This window comes from Polyodon spathula, chromosome 5, assembly GCF_017654505.1.
Source record: "Polyodon spathula isolate WHYD16114869_AA chromosome 5, ASM1765450v1, whole genome shotgun sequence".
NCBI classification, from domain to species: Eukaryota; Metazoa; Chordata; class Actinopteri; order Acipenseriformes; family Polyodontidae; genus Polyodon; species Polyodon spathula.
Window position 1 is genome coordinate 63,274,882 of NC_054538.1, and position 27,332 is coordinate 63,302,213.

Here is a 27,332-nt window from a genome sequence, read left to right on the forward strand (position 1 = left end):
AATACAGTATTCACAGTCCAGTGAACTGAAAATACAAAATTTCTAATTTACTAAATTAAAACGAATGGTGTTGGTGAAGCTTGTTTATTGAAAAGCTCTCTATTAAGGCAACAGTTAGCAGTTTCCAATGGGGTTGTCCGCTATACAATCATTTCCTGTACATCCAGTACTGTATATTCTTAAATTAAATTTAAGCTTTCCAGGTAATCCTTTTTCCTTTTTGGTCTTTTGTAGCAATACATTCAAGAGTCTTCAAAAAAAAGTTATTTATCTTAGAATGCTTACAGAATACAGAAATGTGAATATCAATAGTCTACATCACTTGAATTCATTGCTGTGCCTTTTACACAGTGTGGCTGACACTTCATTTTACCTCTGATAGATATATCATACTGTGTTTAATGTAATCTTTTGTCATTTTTAAAGTATCTGTGTGCACATTGAGCAATGAACGGTGTTGGCTGTGGTCACAAATGGCTGAGTGCAATCATAAAGTTGCAATTACAGAATGGTAAAATACATTACCTCTTTTAATACTGCTGAACTGCATACTAGGAGATAGCTCAAAACGGCAGACCGATCTTCTTGTTTATGAAAGGTAACTCCACTCAAAACTACTGACTAGTTTTCCTGTAGATGTTACAGAAGAACAGAATTAATTGTTTGCTGCTGCAGTATAAAGACAGCATGTGGGGATTTTAGGAGGAAGTATAAAAATGTTTTTATGCTGGGCTTAGACCCTAAATTGTTATGCTGTTGTAGCATTGTATGGGGGAGTTTAATAGAGAATCCGATGAGGCTGTCCTTGAAACACTTTGCTGGTTTATTTAAATCACATCTGTACACATAACTGAACAACACGGTCACCATACAAATGCCAAGCTGCAAAAATTGTTTTACACCTGTAATGCAGACGGCAAGTGAACCTGCAAAGTCTGTTAGTTCTTTTTTCTAAGATAGAACATTTTGTTAAAGTTGTGAAAGACCTTACTGATACCATACAGGATCTACAAGATATGAAAGCTCTTAAAACCTGCATGAACCAATCTTCCAATCAGTGCCAATACTACACTGGACAAGAGGATGAGAGCAAACAGTTTCACAAATCTCTCTCTCTCCTTATAGACATGGTTCAAGAGACTATGGTTATGCTAATAACAGTAATTAGGCACACCCAGCCAGCTATTCACACTCACCTGACAGATGTCGATATGCACGCAGTGCACTCACCTGGCCACTTTGACTGATATTCCCAAAGCCGAAGCAGAGAAGGAGGATCTCCATATCTCCATCGTGACCAGCGCTGCAACCACAGGGACACCAGTCACTTTAAGGACTATCCAGATTATTATGAGCTGCCTTTATCACATCATGATCGATTCAGCAGATCTCCAGACCAGAATTCGAGCCACCTTACAGCATTCTCTGTGGCCATGGGGCAGGAGCCCGTCCCAAGCACGTTTCTTTCCATGAACGTCAGCAAGCACCAAGAAATTACCATGAGCAGGGAAACGGATATTAGCCATTAAATTAGCCATGCTGTCTTACTTTGCTAGACAGAGGAAATGGATTTTGTCAGCTATACAATCAGGACTTGCCGCTATTACATTCAAGCCAGCTCACTCCAGTATGTTGTTCTGCTAATGTATTTGCAAAGACCATAGATCCTCCTCCAAGTGAAATGTATTGCATTGTCACCTTAGTACCATGTGTTGAGAGCACTGTTGTTCCTGATTTCTACATGGGGTTCATGGAACTGTATCACCTAGAAGCAGAAGGAATAGCTATTGCATGAACTCTCACTGCAGCTGAAAATGGGCTATATCTGTAATAAATCCTACAACCTACGCAACAGAACTATAGCCTGGTTTACAGATTCATCAGCTCTACCCAGGAGCAGCACAGGAGATCCTGGATCAGCCAACTGTTTGTAATGTTGCTGACTCTACTACACAACAAAAGCACTGCCTTTTGATTTCCAACACAGTGATCTCACAACACAGCAGATGTTCTAGTTAAAAGCACTACTGTTGACCTACACCGGTATCTTCAGTAAAGATCCAATTGATTTTGGCAGGACGGACATTGTGAAGCACAATATACCTACTGGTTATGCTTCACCAATCAGGAAAATAGCCTATTGTACATCACCTAGAAAGCAACCTGAAATCCAGTCACAAGTTTAAAACATGCTCACAAAGAGGATTGTAGAAGACAGTCAAAGCTCATGGGCAGCCCTGGTTGTCATGGTGAAGAAAAAGGATGGCTCATGGCGTTTGTGTTGATTATAGAGCTATAAAATTTGTAAAAGTTAAAGATGTATACACTCTTTCAAAAACAGACCTTAGACATGGTGGGGGGTTCATCCATTTTTAACACCAGGGATCTATCATCAGGCTACTGGCAATTACAGATGAGCAAGACAAGGCTAAAATAGCATTTACACTGGCCATGCACTGTAGCAGTTTCAAATACAGTAATCCGCCACATATCCGACTGTGGTGGGACCAGAGAAAATTAATCTTTTTTTAAATACCATTATACACAGCTGTAACAATTACTAAATTCACACAATTATTATTCTGAGATTCAGCTTTTATTAGGGAGCTCCTCTAAATCCATTGTTTAGAAAGATACAGGGTATCAATGCTTGTGACAGACTACCCATCTGCCATGTGGATGTGTGCATTCGCTGCTGAGTGACAGGCAGGAGAGCATGACGGTGGTTGGAAGTTGATACACACCTCAGGCCAACAGGTTTTAGTTACATCTCAAGTCAACACACTGAGCAGCCCGCGTGACACTACCAGCAATGGTTACGCATGGAGTACACACAACACAGTGTACGAAAACTTTGGTAGGATTTATAATCCCTGAACTAATCTTCTCTACTCAATAATAAACTAACGTTGCTGAAGAGATTGATCATGGCAGATAAGCAGTTAGGGTGGATGTGTGATGGGCGGATATGCGACAGATTACTTTAATGCCAATGGGTCTGGTGAATTCCCCTCTCACATTTCAACATCTGAGTCAGTTGGTTTTGCGAGGTTTGCCATGGTAGGTATGCCTAGTTTACTGAGATGATATAATTGTCTACAGTAAGAGCTTTGCAGAACATCTTGAGCATCTCAGAGAAGTCTTCTAAGGTCTAAATCTAAGGTCAGCTCATCTCAAACTCAAGCTATCTAAGGGCAAGTTCGCTAAACAACATGTCACCTTTCTTGTACATATTGTCTCGAAAGGACTACAGTCTGATTCACATAACATACAAAAGGTCACAGAAGTGCAGGTTTTCGTGGGCCTGTGGTTATATTACAGATGGTTTATTCAAATTTGCCAAAATCTCTGAGCCTCTCCACCGCCAAACGCAGAAGGGGAAGCCTTTTGACTGGACATCACCTTGCCAAATTGTTTTGACATCCTGTGCAAGGCTCTGAGACAGTCTACAATGCATCTAATATTGACATCGGCTATGTGCTTTATGAACTGAACACCGATAACAAAGAGATTGTGATTGCATACGGCAGTCATGTCCTGACTCCGTCAGAGAGAACATATGACAGAGAGTTATGGGCCATTGTGTGGTCGATCCGACACTTCCGCCAGTACCTCTCAGGGACCCCGTTCAAAATAATCACAGATCACAAGCCGTTGCTTCGTCTTAGAAAAATCCCAGTGGATGGCATTCAATAGACACCTATAACTGGATCATTTAATATCAAGAAGGCTCCACATTTGAGTGTCTACTTAATTGAACTACTTAATGTCACAAGGACCTGACAGACCTATCACTGATACTAAAAAAACCCAGTAGCTGTTCAGCTCTCTTGTACACCCCAACACCAGGACCACCTGATAATAAAGAGCTTCCAGCAGTGAGGACTGTACAAGCAGACAATCAGTGCAATATGTACACCAAAGTGTAAGCTGTACAGTTATAGATTTTCAAACCTTATCTGTAATTGAGCCTTGAAGACCAGCTTATAATCAGAGTAGACCTGTTTCATTATTGGCTGCCTTGTCAAGTGATAGACGTGACTTTTTATCAGGCAGAAAGTACTGATCTAGTCTTGACAGTAGTTTTTAGCTGGTTGGAAAATCAGAGACCGCCACCTCTCTATCATCTAAAGAGTCACCCAGCTGTTTTACACCACCTGTGGAAGTTCAGACTTAGGGGTAAATGTACTGAAGTGTTGCGCCTGTGAAATGTACTAAAGAAGCTCAATGCTCTTGGTGACTGTAGCAGGGGAGATCTGTGCTGACTCTGCTGGTGTGTTCACAGTACTGCAGGAAGAGGGCGGCAGTCTTCCAACAACCGCCTGTGAGTCATGGCAGTGACACAGGGAGGTGGGAAAGTGGGTGTGTGGACTTTCCCCCTCTCTGAATGACTGAGAGGAGAGTCTTGGGAAATTGCTAGCCCTATAAAAAAATGCTCTGCTGTTTCCTCAGGGCTGCCTTTGTAGACGCGCTGTGTGTGCGGAAGCGCTGGTCGAGGACGGAGAAACCAGCTGGGAGCAACGAACAAGCCAGAGAGTGACAGCGGGGAACCCTTGGGCAGAAACCCGAAGTATTGTTTAGAGCAGACAGGGAACCGTTAGAGTAGGACGATGATCCGGGTCGTACGGGTAGCGGCGACTGGGATAACGCTGCCGAGTGCAGCACCTTTTATTTGTAGTTTTATTACTGTTTTATTTTTCCTTGTTCTTTTCGCCTTCTGTTCTCTGTATTATTTTGAGCACCTGCGAGTGCTCCCGCAGTTAATTCAACTTATCAGCTTTGGTATTACCGTGGTGTTGTTTATCATTGTTGATAGGCAGCTCACGGACAACAGTGCCCTCTGCGGGTAAAACAGTGAAAGTGCCGAAAATAAAACTGGGCACCTGGGTGGTGTTCCAAGTACAACTGTTCTGTCTCGTGTGTCAGTGAATTACCCACCACCCTTCCACAGTGACTTTTTAGGTTCTGCATCGCGGCAGCAGTTTTACTTTGCAGTTCAAGCTTAGATGAATATGTATTTATGGCCGTTCCTAGATAATGATACACAAAACCTCCTGGCAACTGAGACACTTACAATTGTATCAATTTGTTTGCAACAACTTTTCAAAGCATGTTTTAAACAGTTGCAATTGTCGCTTGCATTTCCCAGTCTGCTTTTTCTCATATGTTGCCAGCTGTGCTCAATGCATTTTTGTGGAACATCCAGTTACCTATTTTTCACGAAAGGCAGGGTATACTTACAAGCCTTTGAAAACAATTTTTGATGGCATTTCTGGTTTCCCCAATGTGTTAGGAGCAATAGACTGCACACGTGTGCCACTAACCCCTCCAGCTCATTCTGTGCATCTGTATAGGCCCATGATCTATTTTGTGTCAGTTGTCTAGGCTACTAAGCAATAAAAATAAAATTTAAAAAAAGGCTAAAATCATTTAGTTTCCATTTTAAATAATCTTTTATTTGCATTTAAAAACTACTGTACTTTGTACTGTATAGGACTACTGTACAGATTCATATTTTTACATAATATAATGTGCAGCCTTCTCAAAACACAGTAGTGTTATTGTAGTGCAATGATTTACATTTAAAAAACATTGAGCGCTATAAATGTGTGTGTGTGTGTGTGTGTTGTGTGTGTGTCGCCGCAAGAGTTTTGGCTAAGAGACCACTTCCCAAGTTGCTTGTGCCGGTCTGAAGAGCCTAGTCTATGGGTTAGATCTGGAGTCAGGTGGTGGGGTGGGGTGGTGGAATTGTCTTACGAACCCCCCCCCCCTCCCAGCGGCCCTAAGGTAGCCTAAAGTATACACCCAATGAGCAGTGACCCAAGTGCAATCCGTAAGGTGGTGTCATATTATTATGGGGTGTGCAGCACTGTGATGTAATTGGCTGACTGGTGGGTTGGGGGTAAAAAATAAAGTAAATGTAAGTAAAATTTATTTATAAAGTAAATAAAGTGTGCCAGTCCCTGAATGATATAAAATATGTTGTTTAGAGGGGATTAAACTATACATGATTTGTAATGAAAATCCTAAAATAATCCCATTTGTTCAGTTTTATTTTTAAACTAGAAGAAAAATGTTTATATATTAGAAATGATTTTGTTTTAGACTATGCTACATACCAGTTTGTTTTAAAGAACAGAAAGGTGGCTGATAACAAACTGATTAATATCTGCTATTATGAGAAGTGGTAAAGGCTACTATGAATTTTCTTTGAGTGCTGGGCTGTGTTTCTTTTGAGTTATTTGCGGGTGTTGCAATGGACAGCGTTTCCCCCGGTGAGACGCAAGAAGATATCGGAGGATCAGAGCAGAACTATTTAGTCGAGTTGATTTGAATACATCTTGTTGACTGTCCTCAACCACAATCTCCAAATCACCAATGGAACTAACTGGATTGCTATATTAAGAACTGGAGCAACACATCACTAGCTGCCATCTTTCAGTATACCGGTACCTTGCAGCCAAGTGCACTTGCAAATTGGATTGTGAACACAAACAAACTTGGTCCTGAAAAAAATGGAAAGGGAAAAAAAAAAAAAAAAAAACTTTAGTTTGCATCCAAACAAACTCAGTCCCTTTGCTCGCAGATAAGTGTGAACAACAAACACATTGATACATTGTTTCAAACAAAACTAACCAAACTGAGTCAGTTTGCAACAGAACCAGTGTGAATGCAGCCTTAGTTATACAGGCAGTAAAACAAATATTCATTAACATATAGCCTATTCCACACCGCTAACATCCCAGACCTACCCAATAAAAGCTAACTAATACTTGTATAGAGGCAGAAAACATTCTTTACCCTAAAATAGGTTCTAACCAGTTTTCTTTTATGAGGCACTTAAACATATCCACCCCCCCTAGTGTAAATTGTGTCTCAAAACTGTTGAACCCTCACTGTTGGGCTCAGTGCTTTGTCCCAAGCATGTATTATTGTCTGTAGAGCACAGCTAAACAATATTATGTAAGTAAAATAAAAATATTCCCAGATTTAACTTATTGATGTTACCTCTGGGCATCCTTAGTATATTTTGAATTTGACAAAAAATGAGCACCTGACTTAAATAAGTGCATTATTTTATATTCTATTAAGTCCAACAGTATTGTTCTGTATCTGTGAAGTTTTACTTTTATTTAACAACTGTTTCTCCAGTATTTTATTACTTATTAGTTTTTATTTCTGTCTCATTTCCATAGAGAGGCTTACAAAGATCTTGTTATTTTTCACTTAATTAATGATACGCTTCCTTTCTAATTAGTCTAATTAGTCTAATAAATAGCATTAGCTTAGTATGATTACGTAATTATACTTCCTTTAAAAGGCTTTGAATTTAACATTCAGTATTATGAAATCAGTGTCCCGTGTTTAACTAAACTACAATACATTCAAGGCTTTTTTTTTTTTTTTTTTTTTTTTTTTTTTTTTTCAGTCAAATATTGGAATGTGTTGCTGAAGGTGAAGGTTACTTGGCTGTCACACTTGCCTCTGGCTAAACAGATAAAAGATCAGCTGCTTGATCAACCTGAGGGCACTCCTGCTTGTGTGGAGCATGCTGTGGTTTTGGGGCCTCATGTTTCAGTGTAGACATACTCCTAATATGCTTATTCCCAAATAAATATTGCTTCCCTAGCTTGTTGGTAAACAGTTACATACTGACATGGCAACTCCATACAAATCTTTTCAGTCATTATTTGAAATTCATAAGAAAAGTTGCATATTAAAGACACATATCATAATAAAAGTCAAAAACTAGTCACCCCAACTCTGACATAAAACAAGTAAAAATGTTTTATTACTTTGGAATTTGATTCACCAAAGGTCATCAGATGGCATTTTCAATTTACATGTCAATTGTGTGGATGACAGTCACCTTTGTTTCTGCTCTGAAAGTATGATGAACAATACCTCTATACTATTTTATTATACTGGAATGCTAAGCGGGGTAATAATGAACTCTTAACCCTTAGCAGTCCATTTATTCAGCGCTTGTCAGGCGCGTCAGGTCCAATTTATTTTCACACGTGCTGTTTATTTTACATGCACTGTTTAAATTTGTTTTTTTTCTGAGTAAAACAGGTTTTACCCTCCACCCTTTGTTTGCTCTCTTTTTCACATACCTCTTCATAGTCGGGCATACTGATAAATCCTCTCCTCTCGTTTTATCACCAAACTCCTCAACAATGTGATGCAAGTCATTATTTTATTACTGTGACATCTGACAAAGCTCTGCAAATGTCTGTGATATTCTTTGAGCTCTCTTCTTTGTTTGTGTCCGTGTTATCTCTGTGGTGCAGAGGCTATGCGTATTGCTCAGATACCCCCCCTTTTTTTTGGATACTCCTATCGGTCTCACTCGGCCAGTGAAAGGTTTTCTCTGTTTTTTTCCAGAGAAAAAATGACTACTACTGACCTGTGCTTGATGTCTTTTTGATGATATCGGACAGAATCCGACATCGGATTGGAAAGGGAAAATGTTATTGTTTGCCCTGGTCCGACATAGGACCGTAAAGGGTTAATTTATCTCTGGCTTGCAAAACCAAATTCTCCTATCCAGCTGTACCCCTACCTATATTCTAATTATGTTGTATCGTGTGTATTTGTGTGCACTTTTTTTTATTAATAGTATTCCTGCGGTTGAGAGAATAAAACTTTTAAAGAAAGTGCTGACTTGGCTAATGCCATTTACAGCATTGCAGTGCAAGCTTAAATAATTTATTTTTCATATACTGTAAAAACCTTTGTATAAGTCTATTTTCTAGGTATTTTAGTGGGTCCTAAAAGGGGGGAAGCGACTTATACACCAGTGTGACCTATAGGTTTTTTCCTGAAAATGTTGTCTCAAAAAGGGGGGACGGGGACGGGACATAAACACCATTTTTTAAGGTATTCTAAATTTCTATTGTACTATGTTGATTATATACTCTCAATTTGAGTGTTTAAAACAGTATTTTTACACAATGGCTACAAAAAATGTAAATGTTTTCCTGCTTTTTCTTGAACATACACATTTACATTACATACATTACACACAGTACATTCTTGAACATACACAATTATTCAAGTCCTTTATGATAACAATAAATGAGTGAATTGAAACAGTTGACAAGTAGGTGCACACACACACACACACACACACACACACACACACACACACACACACACACACACACACACACACACACACACACAGGCTTCTTTTGAAATACAGTAACTTAAACCATAAGGGAACATAATGGGCTTGACATAGCAACTCTATTAGGAGACATAAGCCAAAATGTTTGCCAGTTTTACCTGCTGGATTTTTTTGTCATTATACAGTATCGGGACTAAACCAACAGAAAGGTGATTTATGTAATGCAAGCTGACATCCCAGTGATGTCTAATGCTCTAATAGAATCCAGCTGTGGCTTATTCCTGTGAGGACTAGTGGATATAATCGACCCCGTTCTGATACAGTAGTTTCACCTAAGTCTATGACTGAGTACTATCTAAGCTTTGCCATTTACTCACAACATGACCTTGAGCAAGTTATCTTAATCACTGCATGCCTCTGTTCCACAGCTCCAACAGGCTTTGATAAAGCCCTCCCAAATTAGATCCCCCTGTACCTTTTATTTGGACTGCACTGCATTCTGAATGTGTGATGTAGTTTTCCTTAAATAAATCTATGATCTATTCAAACTTTAATATCTGCCATCTAAGTTTCTTACTGTAGATGCAGATCCTCTGTTGAGTCACTACTCAATGCAGATAGTTTATATAATTATCCTTTTAGGTAAGCTGTGCTGTAAACAAAAATTAACAATACATTTAGCATTAACCAGCACTAAATTTGAAATGTAGTTTCTTGGTTCTGCAAATTGTGGGGACTAATATTTGCACAGAATTTAAAATCCAAAAGAGCTTTAATCAATGCAAATAAAAAAAGCAATAGTTATAGAAATTCAAGCTGTGTATATTTTCAAAAGATGAAGGTAACGCTTTGAAGCAATGCATACAATATTAATAGAAAGTTGCCATGTCAGGGAAATCTGTAAAGCATGGTGTACTTTTAAAAAGATCATATGCCTTTTAATAACAGTGAACTATGACAGTGCTGTTTTGTAAATTGTACTTTAAGTATTTAGGGCATTTCTAGGCTTTGAAGGATTCTGATAACCGTCTACTTTATGTGTGACATTATTGCCCAAGTCAATTTTTGACAACAAACTGCCTCTGCCTTATTATGAATCAATGCTCTGATGGATTTCTTTAGGCCAGAGAATAATTTTCTGATCTTTAAATCAGTTGTTTTAAGGAAATATGTATCTCTTTTTCTGTAAATCTGTTTTGTTTTGTTTTTAATTTAGAGTGACCAAATTTTTTTTTAATTAATTTTCCCTCAATTTGGAAAGTTTTTTTTCTCCTAACCGCAGCGAGTCCCCACACAGCACAGGAGTTCTGGGAGCATATGAGCGTCCTCCGATCTCACAAGCCTAAAGCCAGAATCACTTTTAGGCTGAGCAATCCAGAGACCGGCCCTGCCTCTTATATACTCTGAATGTGCTCGATGTCTGGACAGTAGGGTTTGCTGTTGTGCGATGAGGAGAATAAGTCCCTGCCGGTTTCCCATCCCCCAGCCCCGGGAGCGTCAGAGCCAGCGTGATGCTCCCTTCGGAGTCTCCAGTAAAGTTCTACCTCTTTGCACAGCCCGGATGTGAAATGATGCCATCCAAGCTGTATGACTCATCCTGGACTCCAAGCGGCAGCACTTTAACTGGATTAGCCACTTGGGGACCCCATGAATGTATTTCTTAAAATACATGAATGTGTATACAGGATATAAAGCTATTTCCCAAGGAATGTGTTGTTCTTGTGTACGGAGATGGGTACAGGACTACAAATACCCCAAACCCTGACCTGTCCCAGTTAACCTGGAGCGATATGGTTACCCTCGACATACAGTACAGTAACTGTTCTGTAGTGACATTTAATCTTCAATTTCCACACTATAGACTGAACATCTGTTTAATGTCTTATACAAAAGACAACACCTCAAGCATTGTTTTGCCTTCATTATTCTAGGTAACAAAAAAAAAAGTATCCATGGTTTATCTACGTGAAATAAAAGTATGCAGTCTATTGTAACCATATTGCATATCAGCAAAGCCACATCTCCACACTATTTACCAGCAGGAAACTATTCAGCACAATAAATTTGCTGTTTAGTTATTTTGTTTTTATTTTATGCTGTTACAATTGTTTTATTTCTTTAAAAATATTTGGCTTTGCATGTACTTCGAAATAGGACCCTATGAATTACATAAGCTTTATTGAAGTAGTCACAAATTCAATAAAGACACCTTTTTTATAAAGGACATATTTTATTGATAATACATTAGGATTGTGTGGTAAGTAGAGAATGCTCATTTCTTTTTCAAGCCTATTTGACTAGACATCCAAACTGTCCGGATGGCTCCAGCAAAGAATCCCCAGGTGATCATTAAATATTTCAGTATTTTCTAAGCAGTTTGATACATGGTATCACAACAAGCTATTTACAAGCTTTGGTCAATGTGCAGCTGGAACACACAAGGAACAGCCTGTGTTTCCCAAGCTTGAATAGACAGGTGTTACAAAAACCTGGCAAACTCAAGCGCAACAGTCCACTTAAATGCTTAAAACAGGCTAGAGCTGTTATACCTGTTATAGCTGTTATAAGATTTCTTCTTTGTTTGTTCTTTGTTTTTATCATCAATATCATTACTTTTTTGGTCAAGCTACTGGATGTAATCCTAGTCCAATATTATACCTTGCCTAATTATTCTTACATGCATTGAACATATTTATGGGTCACCCAATAAAAGTAAATTAGCTTTCACGTTGATTAAATATTTAATTAGATATGTGTTAAATGAACCTAGTTCAATAAGAAATTGTGTAAAAGTGCTTCCATTATTACTCCAAAATACTGAAAAGCACTCATATGCACAAATTAGTGAAGCAATTGGCTTTATCTAAGGAAGTTTACTGTTATGTATTGCAATTTAAAATCTACATTGAAATCCTCAGACCAACTCAAATTTAGCACTGTCCGATTATTGATGGTCCTTAAAATCCACCTACAAGATTAGTAATGCAGTGACTCACTTGATTGGATAAAGATGACATTCATTACCATTTGTCTGCCTCTAACACTACAGAAGCAAGATTGTGGTGCTAAGAATGTACACCACCTGCTGCCTTTTTATACAATTCAAACAAGACAAATGAAAAGAGTTAGAAAAAGAATATTAATGGCAATATGACAAGACTTGGGGATGGAAGTGGTTAGAGATTTGCTGGCATTTGAAACCTTGCTGCTGTAAGCATTATATTATATTCTGAGTATCCTTGTTATTAATCAGCTTTTCTGTTCACGTGATTTCGAGAGCCCTCATATAAAATGCGTACCCTTATGTTCTGATCCTGTTCATCTGTGGTTCATTGTAATCTGATAAAATGTTGGCTTTATACAAATATTTCTGTTAACTTTATACAGTCACTTCACATTCTAAGCACCACTGAAAATACACTTTTCATGCAACTCAACTGTATACCCTAATACTTACAACAGCCGTCAAACAAAAAAATGTAATGAACTTAGCTGACTTACAATGTTGATTGCCTGGGCACTCATAAAAACAAGTTGTCTTGACCACCTAATTGAGTCTACCCTGAATTCTGAATTTTCTTAAATGAAATTGCTGTTTGCACTTATACTTTTGTAAATATGGTAGGAAGGACATCCCTACACAAACTGTTTATCGGGTCCCAGTAGTAACACGTTTTACATACTGTTAGTTCTGTCATTTATATACTATACCTAGGGTTCTTCGTTTTCAGTGTTTATTTTTGAGATGCGCTCAATAATTCCTTAATATGACACGACCTTTAGGGAAATGTATTTATTTTGAGACAACTTGGGCTCTTCATTAAAACATCATTAAGTCTGTTAATGTTGCAATAGGTTGTCAGTAAAGGCTTTCCTGCTTTGTACATTTTTTTTTATTTGTTGTTTCTAACCAGCTGAAACATAGCATGACACCGTGACTGTAGCCAGGATGGAGACATCTAAGATGGTAAGCAGAAAAACTGAGCATCAATTACATCTAACTCTTTGAGGTCCCCAATCGGGACTATATACAGTCATCTCTGCGTATAGGAACACCTCCTAAGAGAACACTTCGGCTTAGGGAACAGACTACTGTATATACGATAGATGTTAAATTACATTACAAAGTAGATTATCAGAGCAGAAAGCCGGTGTGCCGTCAGCCTGAAGCAGGTGACTAGATGACAGGGGTTACTGTAAGTTCATTGTACTGTACCATTCCAGGGGAAATTTGGGCTAAAATCTCAAAGCGACCATCTCCTCCTGGTTTGAAAAAGCTCTACACTCTTAGGTCATTGAAAATGCTAGGCTTTGTAGAAGCACAGCATGACAACTACATTAATAACAGCGTCTGCACGGTGGTGGGTTAATATCTGCAGGGCACTGATGCTTCTATCGCCTTCCACAGTAGTACAGATTGTTTTTGCTATTACAGCCACTGTAGCTTTCATACATATTCCAACTGTCTCTGGGAAACATCCTCTAAAGGGCCAAGTCAAATATGTATTTATTTATTACAGAATCAAGTTGCTACGTGCCAAGTATTATGTTGTTGCAGCTAGTGGCAAAGCTGATAAAGTGTCATGTGATAGTCTAGTGAATGCCACAATGGTTCCGATTCACACGACTGCTCTAAATGTTGTCATAGCCTTGTACTGTAAATCGGCTTATTTGCAACTAAAGAAAGCTAATTCCATAATTACATCATTTAAGTTCAAGTTGTTCTTCATTCCTAACTAGTATTCATTTTTTAAAAGATATCCATAATTAAATCTCAAACCAGATCAAATTTGTTACATTTACATGTTTGTTTAATGTAAATAGAAATGAATGTACTGAGTATAGGAAAATTATTTTATGTTACCTTTATATATTTTTTGATTGCATCATTGATAAAGTGAAGTGTATCTCATATAGCAACCACATTTTACAAACATTATTGAGAGATAACTAATTCTTCCACAGGGAGTGTCTAAATGTGATTAAGATTTAAGTATTAATAATACCAGTAAGCTTTAAAATAAAATGCTGAAGAACCTCATGGCAGTAAAATGACAGGAAATTAAAATAAAACACACAAAATGCAAAAAAACAAACATATAAATCAAAAGACATTTTTTACGAAAGTAATAGAACATGAAGGTCTTCTTACAGAAGGGGTTGGAAGTCAATAAGGTGTGACGACAACAGGAAGATGAGAATAAAACAATACATTTTACGTGCAGCTCTGCCACACACAGTCCGGGGGTTTTATCTGTATAAATGAGTTCTAGCTTCTGCTAAAAAGATGATCTTTATTGCTAGGAACTAGACAAAAATAGAGCGTCGAGCTAAAATATTAATAACAATGTCGCCATCTGGGTAGCAAACATTTAGCATTGACTTTTCTTTCTTGTATTTCAAGATGCTGAATATGTTTTGCTCCAACTCAACAAACTACTTTAACAGAATATACCAAGGCCATCTTATTAGTCTACCTTATAGAGGCTTGAAATACCTCAAGTTAACCCAATGTCTTCCTTGAGTTGCAGAGATATTTATTATACACGGATCTATTTGTGCGTTGCTTTTTAAATAAAAACTCAGGGTCAGGATGATGACTGAGACAAAAAGCAATGGTTTATTATGGCAACTTATTTTTATATTTCAACATAATAGAATTCTATAGGCTAAAATTCATTTCGCTACAGGTCCTATACAAATGCAACACAAGGGGGCTCCACCATTATGTGGTGTACTAATATATTACACTCTTCCCTCTTAAGTGATGTGGGTCATAACATATAAGTAACCTTCTAATATTCATAACTTCAAATAACACTATGTAACACAATTTTTGTTCTTGGGTAGTAAGTGTTATTTCCTAATTGCTTATGCCTCAAAAGTATAGAAAATGGCTATTATTCCCCACAAACTTTGCTTTTGTGACCAGGACAGTGATATTTTGAAATTTACTTATTTCCAATGAGAAAACAGGCGAATGTGTGTCCTTTCGTTCACATAAAGTCAGAAAAAAAACAACATATGAATCCAAATTAACATGTATTTATACTAAAGTAATACAAAAATGACTACAAAAGATTTAGAAGTAAGTAGTTTTTCTAGATTTACGATTATACTGTAAATCACTTTCACGAATCAGACCCAAAATGTAGTCTCCCATCATGTTCTCGTTATACTGTCCTTGGTAGCGACGTTCAAAGTCCAGTATATCCTGGTGGAAGCGCTCGCCTTGCTCCTCCAAGTACGTTCCCATGTTGTCCTTGAATTTATCAAGATGAGCATCAAGGATATGGACTTTGAGGGACATCCTACAGCCCATTGTGCCGTAGTTCTTCACCAGAGTCTCAACCAGCTCCACATAGTTTTCGGCCTTGTGATTGCCCAGGAAGCCCCGAACCACTGCGACACTTTCTGACCTAGAAACTCAGTTCACTAGATTATTCTGCTCCGGTGTTGAACTGAACTATTTACAATAAGATTCCCTTTTTACCTTGGCTAGCTGTGTACACAGTGAAAATGACAATATCGTCTTCTGATTCATCAGAATTAGTGCTCTCTGTTACATGCTGCATTGCGGCTGTTTGTTTTCTATTTCTGCATGCTCGAGAAATGCAGCTATGGCCAAAAGTTTTGCATCACCTAGAATTTTAGGATTGAGACATAATAAAAAATTTTAAAAAAAGAGAGAATACTGTCATACGTTGCATACCTAAGCAGATGAGTTGCTTGACATCTTATGCACATGCCAAATAATTTCGACATGACAGTCATGGGGAAAGAAAACATACACGGCCAAGACAGTACTGCTAGCTAGCTGACTTTTCTAAAATCATAATTACATTTCTTTCAAACACAAAAAATGAGTGGCAACTGTTTTTTTCTCCCTACAGTATGGGGAAAATCAGATACAATAAAACTTTTTAAAAAGTAAGCATGACAAGTCATAACAGGTCATTTTAGCAGATCACCTAAGAGCATTTTAAAATATTAGTTCATACTGAAGAAACAATAGTCACTAATGTACTTCATCGTCCCTCACTGCCAACTGAGAACATGACATAACTGAATCCTACACAAAATAACAGAGTTGCTTGTTGTCTAGAAAGGTCTTCTCCTAAAAACAAACCTTGTCAAAACAAAACTTACTTGACTTAATTAAAAAGGGGGAAAAAAAAATCTTTTAAATATTATAAATGAAACCTCTTCCAATTTGCTTCCAGCTACACATTACTCGTAATATGAAAGCTCTAGGCCTTTTTTCCCCCCAAAAGTAATGTAAGTATTGTACCTCAGTTCTTATTAATAACTCCTCTGAAGTTGTGGAAGATTTATACTTGGTATGTGTAAAATGAAACCCAGAACTATCTGCAGTTGATTCATTGTAATGCTAATGAGGATATACCATACAAAGAATAAATGGCGTTTCAGATATGGAGATTAAAAACAAAGAAGTTTAAACAGTCACACTGTTTAGCACATCATAAAAAGAAACCTGCAGAGAATTGTGTAGACATAAGAGAATTGCAAATCTCACACACAGTAATAGCACTCAGCAGCAAGATTCCAAACAAAGATATTTTAAACTGGCTTTTCCATCCACTTAATTTGAACAACATTGACTACATTATGTATGCTGTGAAACACATTATTTAACTATCTGGAATTACCTTTATCTTCACACTAAACTGCAGAGATTCAGTGTTCAGCATCCAATCATTTGTATTTTAAAACTTTTAAAATACGCTGTATTATATACTGCTCAAAGATGTCCTTTTCACATAATATACATTATTAAACCTTGGTTTTAAAATGTCTTGTAATTTGTTGTAACACAATCATGTGACATTTTATAGTTTGCAGTCTTTAACGGTACATATTCATAGCAACAATACAGCAATGGTACAAATACATAGTAACTATACATATTCATATTGTAGCAGGCTGTGTGGTCCAGTGGTTAAAAGAAACAGGTTTGCGATCAGGAGGTACCAGATTCAAATCCCAGTTCAGCCACTGACTCATTGTGTGACCCCGAGCAAGTCAATTAACCTCCTTGTGCTCCGTCTTTTGGGTGAGACATTGTTGTAAGTGACTTTGCAGCTGATGCATGGTTCACACACACTAGTCTCAAATCTTGTAAAGTGCTTTGTGATGGTGGTCCGCTACAAAGACGCTATATAAAAATAAAGATTATTATTATTATAGCAATACCTCTTATCACTGATGCGCTCACGCCTCACCATTAAACTTTCACAAACAAATTCTGAAGACGGCATCTACATATATGAGCTTCAGCAAAATGTCAATTAAAAAAAGATGCTAAAAAATACAGTAACAATTTTCCCTCAAGACCTGAACTGCCTTCAGCAATAGCCCTATGCTACAGTCCAGAAACCAAATAAAAAATGACTTAAGGTTCGTTGTAAAACGGCATTAGAATGCTGCATGCTAATTGGTCCATCAGTGTTCCAAGCAGTTACAATATCCAGCATAATGTCATGATTAGGAACAAAGGCAAATCACTGCACCTGTGCTAACCATGTATCACTGCGCCACGCAAAATCAAAGGAAACACCTGTCAACATATTTGCCATCATGGAAGGTACTGAAGACATTACTTTTCAACTGTACTGAATATTTTGGAGATAGTGGAAACTTATTGTCTAAGACAGGTATATAATATTTGACAGGGGATTGAAATGAAAATCATCTTTCAAATTTCTAACATGAGTTTATGCCCACTATTACCATATTTACAAATTGTGATTATTCTACATGTTGATGTTGGTTCACATAGCTAGAATCATCTAGACCTTCATGACGTGATACAGAAATAGACTTTTGATCAAGAAAAATGAAAATAAAAAAGATACTGTAATTATCGAAGACTTTATACAGACAATACATTTCCACTCTCCTGTATGTTTGCCATGTTTGTTTTTTACAGGTAAACTGCAAGAATTCTGCAGCTTTATTTACATAAAATATATGTTCTGTTCTATGTAAGTTATGCCCTTGGTGAAAGAAACTCCCTTTTCCTCATGCACATTAAATCACACATTCAGCTACTAGCACAAAATCAATCTCCCATTAAAGCTTTCATTGGACGTGTAGTTGCTGCACTGTAACATTTTCCTCAAATTGTCAAGTCATCATCTTTTACTGTACTCTTTACCCTTAGCTCAGTCACGACTCCCTTGTGGTATTGTAGGTCCAAAGTAATTTTCAGGCCATTATGAAGCAGGGCATGATGCAGCTGCAGAAAACACATTACAAACATTTCTTCTTTGTAATTTCAGTTTAACCCTCACTTCTGGGTAAGCAGCCAGATTGCCTTGATGTACAGCACAACTCAAAACAAACATTTTCATCAGAAAAGTGCAGTAAGAAAGAAAAAAAAGCATATAAACACTTCAAACAATCTGTACAATGCAGAAGCAACGTTGCATTGTACACTGAATCTCAACCATGCATCTATTTACAGTGGCTCTCAAAAGTATTCATCCCCCTTGGACTTTTCCACATTTATTGTGTTACAACATGGAATCAAAATGGATTTAATTAGGAGTGTTTGCCACTGATCACCACAAAAAAAGTCCATAAATTAATTACAAATATAAAACAGAATGATTGCATAAGTATTCACCCCCTTTGCTATGACACACCTAAATAAGCTCTGGTTAGTACATTTCCTAACAAAAACTACATCATGAAGACAATGGCACATTCACAGTAAAGTCCATTATTAAGAAATGGAGAGAATGTGGCACAACTGTGAATCTGTCTAGAACAGGCCGTTCTCAAAAACTGAGTATCCAGACGAGAAGGACACTAGTCAGGGAGGCCACCAAGAGGTCTATGGCAACTCTAAAGGAGTTACAGTCTTCCACGGCTGTGCTGGGAGACACTGTGCATACGGTAATAATAGCCCGGGTGCTTCACAAAACTGGCCTTTATGGGAGAGTGGCAAAAAGAAAGCCATTGCTGAAAAAAACTCACATCAGATCTTGGCTAGAGTTTGCCAGAAGGCATGTGGGAGACTCTGAGACCAAGTGGAAGAAGATTCGCAAGCCTAACACTGCACATCATCCTGAGAACACCATCCCTACTGTGAAGCATGGTGGTGGCAGCATCATGCTATGGGGATGCTTCTCTGCATCAGGGCCTGGAAAGCTCGTGAAGATAGAGGGCAAAATGGATGCAGCAAAGTACAGAGAAATCCTGCTGAAGTCTGCAAGATACCTGGGACTTGGGAGAAGATTCATTTTCCAGCAGGACAATGACCCCAAACACAGCCAAAGCCACACTGGAGTGGCTTAAAAACAAAAAGGTCAATGTCCTGGAGTGGCCCAGTCAAAGCCCGGACCTCAATCCAATTGAGAATATGTGGAAAGAGTTGAAAATTGCAGTTCACTAAAGGTCCCCATCCAACTTGACAGAGCTTGAGCAATTTTGCAAAGAAGTCCAGATGTGCAAAGCTGGTAGAGACTTATCCAAATAGAGTCATGGCTGTAATTGCTGCCAAAGGTGCCTCTACCAAATATTGACTCAAGGGGGTGAATACTTATGCAATCAATTATTTTCTGTTTTGTATTTGTAATTAATTTAGAACAATTTGTAGATTTTATTTTTCACTTTGATATTATGGACTTTGTGTTGATCAATGGCAAAAACCCCTAATTAAATCCATTTTGATTCCATGTTGTAACACAATAAAATTTGGAAAAGTCCAAGGGGGGGTGAATACTTTTGAGAGCCACTGTAGGGGAAGATATGCAAGCAGAGTCAGTCTAGAATTAAAATCCGAGTAAAAAAAGTACCAAGTTCATGCCTAGCCATGGTTTACATTATAATTTGATTATGATGGAAGACTGCTTGGGGGGGGGGGGGGGGGGGGGGGGGGGCATATCCAGATTGCATATTTTCTTTCTGAATAAACACCAAAAAAGCTTTTTCTTTATAAAGTTTGTAATGACTTTTGGTGGAATGCTAATTTTCTACAGACACCCCAATAAGCGAGGCTCTCACCTACTGGAGTTAGCAGTGGTGTAGTTCACCATAATGTTAATGCAGGTGGCTTTTTTTATTATTGTTTTTTGCTGCCTGGACTGTCATGTTGTATATCTCTTGTGGGTTTACAGTTCTGTATAAAACCACTTACCATAAACCTTGTTATAGCATTAAAGTAGTTGTTTGAGAATACCATTGCTGTAAAAACTACACTAAAGTTAAAGAGCTATCATTTCTTGTTTTAAGTTGTTTATAAAACCACTTACCATAAATTACTTAATTAAGAGTTAGTTGTATTGACCTTTAAACTGTAGTACAACTATCAGGTTTCGAAACATAAAAAACTATCAGGTGGCCGACTTCAGTGACACTTAACACGATATTCAGTCTGCTCCTACTGTTTATTCTGGTCCTTCGAAAGCTTTGGTGGATCGCAATAATTTTCTAAACAACAGACGACTTAAATTAGCGGCTTGCTCTCACATAAAGGAAGTTAGCACAGTATCTTGTGAGTTCACCATTCTAGGTTAAAGGAATGCAGGTGGCTAGAACACTATTTTGGTGGACGACACCTGCCTGGACTTCATGTCGGTATATGGTACAAGGCACGGTTTACCGTTAAAATTAATTAAAACCACTTACCGAAACTATCTGCGACCTCCCTTTGAAGCTCGCCCAACTATCAGCGACAAAATGTTGAAGCACGTTTTTGGAATCAGCCATTTTGGGTAAATGCGTAATTAATCAAGTCCGTAACAACACTTTCTTATACGACCGAAAAAACATGCTTTAATATTGCTGTTTATTGGAGTCAAGTTTGAATTAATTCTGGTCCTTTTTTTGATCCCAGCTAAGTCCAAAGCTTGTTTTTTGAGAGTCGCTGTTTGTAATTTGCATAAACACCCACTCTAAAATGGGTTACGCTTGTTTTGGGCTTGTTGTGAAAGGAAGTGCTGCTTTTTTCTTCTCGTGAGACTATAACCTTCTCCGTCTCTCACAGGCAGCCACTGATTCCTGAACACCTCATTTTGTTGTTGACAAGAGTTTGTGCAGGATACAGCAGGCAGTGGCAATTTTGGGAACAAATTAATGCACTTCAGTCCATTTCATCAGTATCTGCCACCTCCCTTTGAAGTGCCCACTACCCGTATTTGCTCAAGCATAGTGTTGAATGCTTCCTCAGCAGCTGTCAGCCATCAGATGGGTAGGGTTTTTAAGCCAGGGTAGTATACCCAGCATTACCTGATCCCCTATATGCTGTATTGCCTGAATGAAAGGGATATATATCTATGTCTCTGCCGGTTTTCAGCCATGGTGATCTGCCATACCTGTTGGTCAGTTTCATTTTATGCAAAGTATTGGCAGGGAGTCAGTTGAACGTTCAGGGACAAATTAAAGTACATGCTCTATGGTGAAGATTGCTTTTAGTCCTTTGAGGAACGAGACACTCTGCGATCATTGAAGGTCAGGTGACACTAATGGTACTGTGAACATGTGACAAAGACAATAATTCTTGGTGGTAAATCTCCCTCCCGACTTGTGAGGGCGCTAAGAAACAGGAACAGAGTACTCTGGACTACTTGACCTGACACTTTGTTCCGAGGGTTAAAAGGAAATCGATCATGTAGAAAAGAGACAGAGCTTCAGTACATTAACTCATTGATCCGGAGGGCAAATGATGTGGCAGCTGCAGATCATGAGTGACGGTATAAATAGGGGTCGAAGCAATGCTCCCTGTTCCTTCGTTTTGGTTGTGTTACTGACCTGGAAGGACCTGTACTGTTGGTGAAATAAATAGTAAGTGTTTATACTGTCTATTGTTGAGTGTATTCACTAGACAGCTAACACATTCCGGAGCTGTCACCAGAGGCCAGCACAAACCCGGAAGAGCACTTCACTTGTACCATTGTAAAATTGTATTGCACCACATTCACTAATTCACTCACTAACCTGACTTGTGTATGTGTTTTGTGTTTAATGTGGGGATACACGAGCGGGACTATTATTTTGGGACCAGTTTTGGGAGATCATAAATGTAAGTAATACAAGCCTCTGTATTACTTATCTTTATGATTTCCTGTTTGTTTCGCGTCAGGCACTGGACAAAAATAACTATAAAAACAAGCCTTTTCACTTGGATTACAATTGTCTGTCTGTTCTTTATTCACCTGCACCTGTACACCAGTGAGACTGAACTATACTGTTTATTTACCTGAATACTTACTGTGTGGATATTAAATGATGGCATTCCTGGGAAAACTAATCTTATTATTGATATTTCTGTGTGAAACTGTTCTATTGATTGTTGTTGTTTGACATAAAAAAAACATTTTACGTACCTCTCTGTGTGGTTCCTGGGGTGGTCTGGTGGTTAGTCCAAGATCCAAATAACCTGTTGGGTACAGAAGAGAAGGTTATTATTAAAAAATATACTTACCTGTGAAGTCACGCAAACATAACCCTAGACAATACAATAATAAAATTATATCCTATAGCACTACAACGTGTGTTGTGAGGGGAGTGGAGATCATTCGATAAAAAACACAAATACGTTTTAAAGCCTTTTTTATATTAATTTTTTTAACACAAAAAAATGTGTCCATCAGCATTAAATGGAGAACAAGAAAAATCAAACCAATAATTGCAAATCGTTTTTGTGGATATGGGGAAAGGAAAAAAACCTAATTAACGTAGTATAAAATCAAAGTCTTATTTTGTATGTGTAATACGGCAGGGAGGAGGTTAATAGCTTCCCTGCCTAAAAACATGTAAGAATGCACATTTGGGTTTAATTGATTTAGTTTAACAATATTTGTTTTATTGTTAATTATCCCCTGCACCTGGCTATCATTGTAAATTAGAGCCAGGTGCAGGGTATTTAAAGAAAGCAGCCAGTGTGCTCAGGGCTGCTGCTGTGTGGAGGGCCCGGTTGATGGTGCTTTCTACCATAAGAAAAAAAAGGTACTGTGTAAAAGTCTTTTGTGTGTTCACAGGTAAACAGCTTAGCTGTCCTGTTGTTGTTATTTAGTGCTCAAAACAGAGCTAGGTGTTTGTTTTGTTTTTATTTATTTTTGTAATTAAAAAGTGCGCGTCAGCGCGGTTTCATTTGAATCCTGTGTGTGGAGTTGTGTTTAAAAAAGGGAAAAGAACCCAAGAGAGCCTATGTGGCGAGTCTCCAGTTCACATATGGTGTCAGAAGTGCCCTTCTGACTCAAAACACAAATATCGTTAAACTAAACCAATTAAACCCAAATGTGCATTCGTACATATTTTTTGGCAGGAAAGCTATTATCCCCGTCCCTGCTGTATTACAGTATGATTTTATTTTTTTTTATTTTAACCAAATATAAGACATGAAAAAAATATCTGTGTCCGTCTGGGGTAGAAGAAAGAATAACCTTCTAGTCCTGGACAAACAAGAAAAGCCCATATAGTCAGTACCAGGTTTGTAACTTGTGATTAGTGTGGAAGGGCAGGGGTCAAAGTTTTGATTTTGTCCAGGCCAAGTCAACGATATGGACTCAATCACTTCCTAGAGTTTTGAACCAGCAAGTCGGGTCTATTGCACTGTGAGAACGTGAGAGGGAGTGTGTTTGTCAACCTAGGCAGCCACTGTCTATCTATGGTTTTACTTCTGTAATACATCTCGTTTTTTAGATGCACCTTATTTAAATAATTAAAAGCTTAAAAAGACAACACCACACACAACATAAAGAATAATAATAAAAAATAAACCTCCTAGGTCCATGTATTGAAATTCATTACAGTAAAGGATAAGACACACACTGTATGTGTTATGTGTGTGTGTGTGTGTATATATATATATATATATATATATATATATATATATATATATATATATATATATATATATATATATTAGTGATATTATTGATCTATAAAGTAATTTAAGCACACTTTGGTCCAAGAACAACAGTGTAACACACACTGGTATCACAGTTAATCAGGATAGTGTCTGTTGGTTTATGTATATCAACCAAATAATAGATCAATCAATCAATATTTAGTTTGTATAGCGCTTTTACATATCGGGGTCACCACAAAGGCTTTACTGATAAAAAAACGCATAAATGATATATAATCATAAATAAAATCATAAATAGAAACACACATAGAAATATTAGATATAGCCCCCATCCCCATATATATATATATATATATATATATACACACACATAATATCAGCAATAAAATACACATACGAAATAAATAAAATAAGAATGCAGAAGTGAGAGAATGTCACTTTAAAAACTTGCATAAGCCAAGCTATACAAGTGTGTTTTTAAACAAGACTTAAAAGCATTGACAGACTTAAAAGAGCTTCCTTTATAGTACTAGGCAAATCGTTCCATGATTTCAGTGAAATGTAGCTGAAGCATCTACCACCTGAGTTTTGTTTCTGAATACTTGGTATGGAAAGTAGCCTGGCATCCTGTGATCGAAGTGGACAATTAGGGACGTATGGTTTTAAAAGATCCTTTAAATAGGGTGGAGTTAAGCCATTTAGAGCCTTACAGGTTAATAATAGCACCTTAAAATCTATCCTAAATCGAACAGGGAACCAATACAAGGACGCTAGTACAGGAGTGATATGATCCCGTTTCTTAGTCCCAATTAAAACTCTTGCAGCAGCTTTCTGTACAAGTTGCAACCGAGAAATAACATTGTTACTAATACCAGCAAAAAGGCTGCTACAATAATCAATCCTTGAAGATATAAAAGCATGCATCAATCTCTCTGCATTTTTAAATCTGTCCTGGAGAAACTACCAAATGCAATGACTAACGAGGAATGCAGTACTTATGTTTCTTCAATCCAGACCTTCACTTAACCAAAGACTGTCAAATGTGTTTCACTGTGCCAACTACCAGTGGTTTTGGGCTGCAGATCAAAATTCCCTTGGAGTGAGCTGACTGCACTGAATTTAATCTCAGTTGTGATAAAAGCAGGATTCAAACTCAGTCATGCATACAGCTATAGCCAAAAGTTTTGCATCACCTTTGAGACATATTTGAGACCAGATTGAGACATAATTAAATAAATAAATAAATAAATAAATACGCTTATTCTATAGGGTGATGCAAAACTTTTGTCCATAGCTATAGGTAAGAGGCATTAAACTCTCTTTACTGTGAGTCATTGTGATATCACTATTTGATGCTGCTGGCTATTTCCTTTCTGTCCAAATAATATAAGCAAAAACATGTAAATCTTTGAAAAATTCAAACATCCTTCTAAGATTACATTTAAATTATGGTGCCTCTATCCTTTTAGCAGCTTTTGAAAATTCAGACAAATCAAACATCAACAATGATGAAGGGAACTGGTGTTTATTGCCATTTTGCACACTGTTCTCTTGGATTTTGTTATGTAGTACTTTTTCATTGCTGCTGTGAGGATAGCGGCACTGTAATTAAAATGTAACCCTAGGGTTATTAAAAACTAGACTTAGTTCTATATTTGGCTAGTTAGAACTTTATTATTATCTTAGTAAGTTTTCTTGAAATGTATTCAATTTCTCTTGATTTTTGGTTACTTGACAATTGGGGAGTTACGATTTGTTCACCATCTAAACAGATAGATAACTCCTGTTCTATTCTATTAAAAATGTATTGTGAATTCAGTATATAGTGGCATATTTTCAAAGCATTAAGTCCTATGTACAATTTACTTCTTTCTTGAAAGGAGAAAAAAAAAACTATTCAGTTTAGAAAAGTTGAACAAAAGAACCACAAACAGAAATTATATCTGATGGTCTTTTAAGCAATCTCAGGTTTGTTTGTTTCTCATTTTGTAACATTGAAATGTTTTTCCCCTCTCACTTTATTAAGTATTGCATGTTCTCTCATTCATATGCATTGTTCTTTGCCTCTGGGTTCTTCTTTAATAAAGATGCCAAATAATATCTAAGATGTATTGTGTAGAATTCAATTGAATTCCATCTTGCACAGTTTACAACTGGAAAATGCTCATTCCTCCAGTTCTTCATGGATCCTCTAGACAACTAACATGACCAAAACAGGAAAAAGTCAATATAATTTCACGTTTTAGTCTAACAGAATGGCCAGAATGAATTCATTTTGTTCAGGAAAATGACATTGGTTGGTAAATCGTCAAAGCGTAGGTGAAAAACAAAACATACAAAACCATTTATTCAAGAACAGCAGTGTCCAGAGCTGTGGCAAAGTGGTGAGTAGATACAGGTGAGTGCAGTGCAGGTACAAATCACGCAGACAATTACAAACAGGTGCAATGGTGTTTACTGAAAAGGTTTACAATGTCCAGAGCCTTATGGTGAATACCTGAAAATAATAGATGATGGAAGGGATACAGTGGCGTGTATCACTTCAGTTTGTATAATCCCACGGGTTTGACCCGCAACCAAAAATCCAGTTTTATCACCCACACAAAACACAAAGACACAGACACAGTTCCTATGGTGTGTGAATTAAGTACTTTTGGTGAAAAGACATTTCCTAGTGGAAAGTGAAGTGCTGGTGTCTGCTAGTAATCTTGAAAACAGACGAAACAAACGAACAAAGTTTACAAGACACACTAACAGAACACTCACGGTTTCTTTTAAATGCAGGGACTCCTTTTAGATTGTTTTTCTAACCATTTACAAAGGAACAGATTACTTTGCTATGGTCCTATTTTATACCCTCGCTAATGACCCCTTGGTTAATGAGCACATCCGCTTCTCCAATCCACGGATGCCACGCCTTTTCCCATTCGGGTCATTGAGTTCGGGTACCGTAGCTCAGTCCCTTTTCTAGCCGGTCGACTTCCACCTACCCATGAGAATAAAGTGTCATGTCTTTTAGGCCAGTGTATTATGCTCCTTTTATCTAGTACCCTCTCAGGTAGGGAGGGAGATCTAACACCAAGCATCATTCGATCTCTGTCACAATAGCTTATTAAATCTTGAAAGCAAAAGTGCTACCTACAGATTACCCGTGACATAAATGTTCTTCTAAGTTTCCCTTTCATTAAATATTCTTTGAAGAGTTTAAAGCCATCATATAAAAAATTACAGCAATTAAATGTGAGGTTAGCTTCTGGTGACAAGCAATGTCAAAGGCCATACTTTTTTTATTTGTACTGTACAAGTACATTTACATGATTTGAGTCTGGGAAAAGCCTTAATAATAATTTTGATATATTT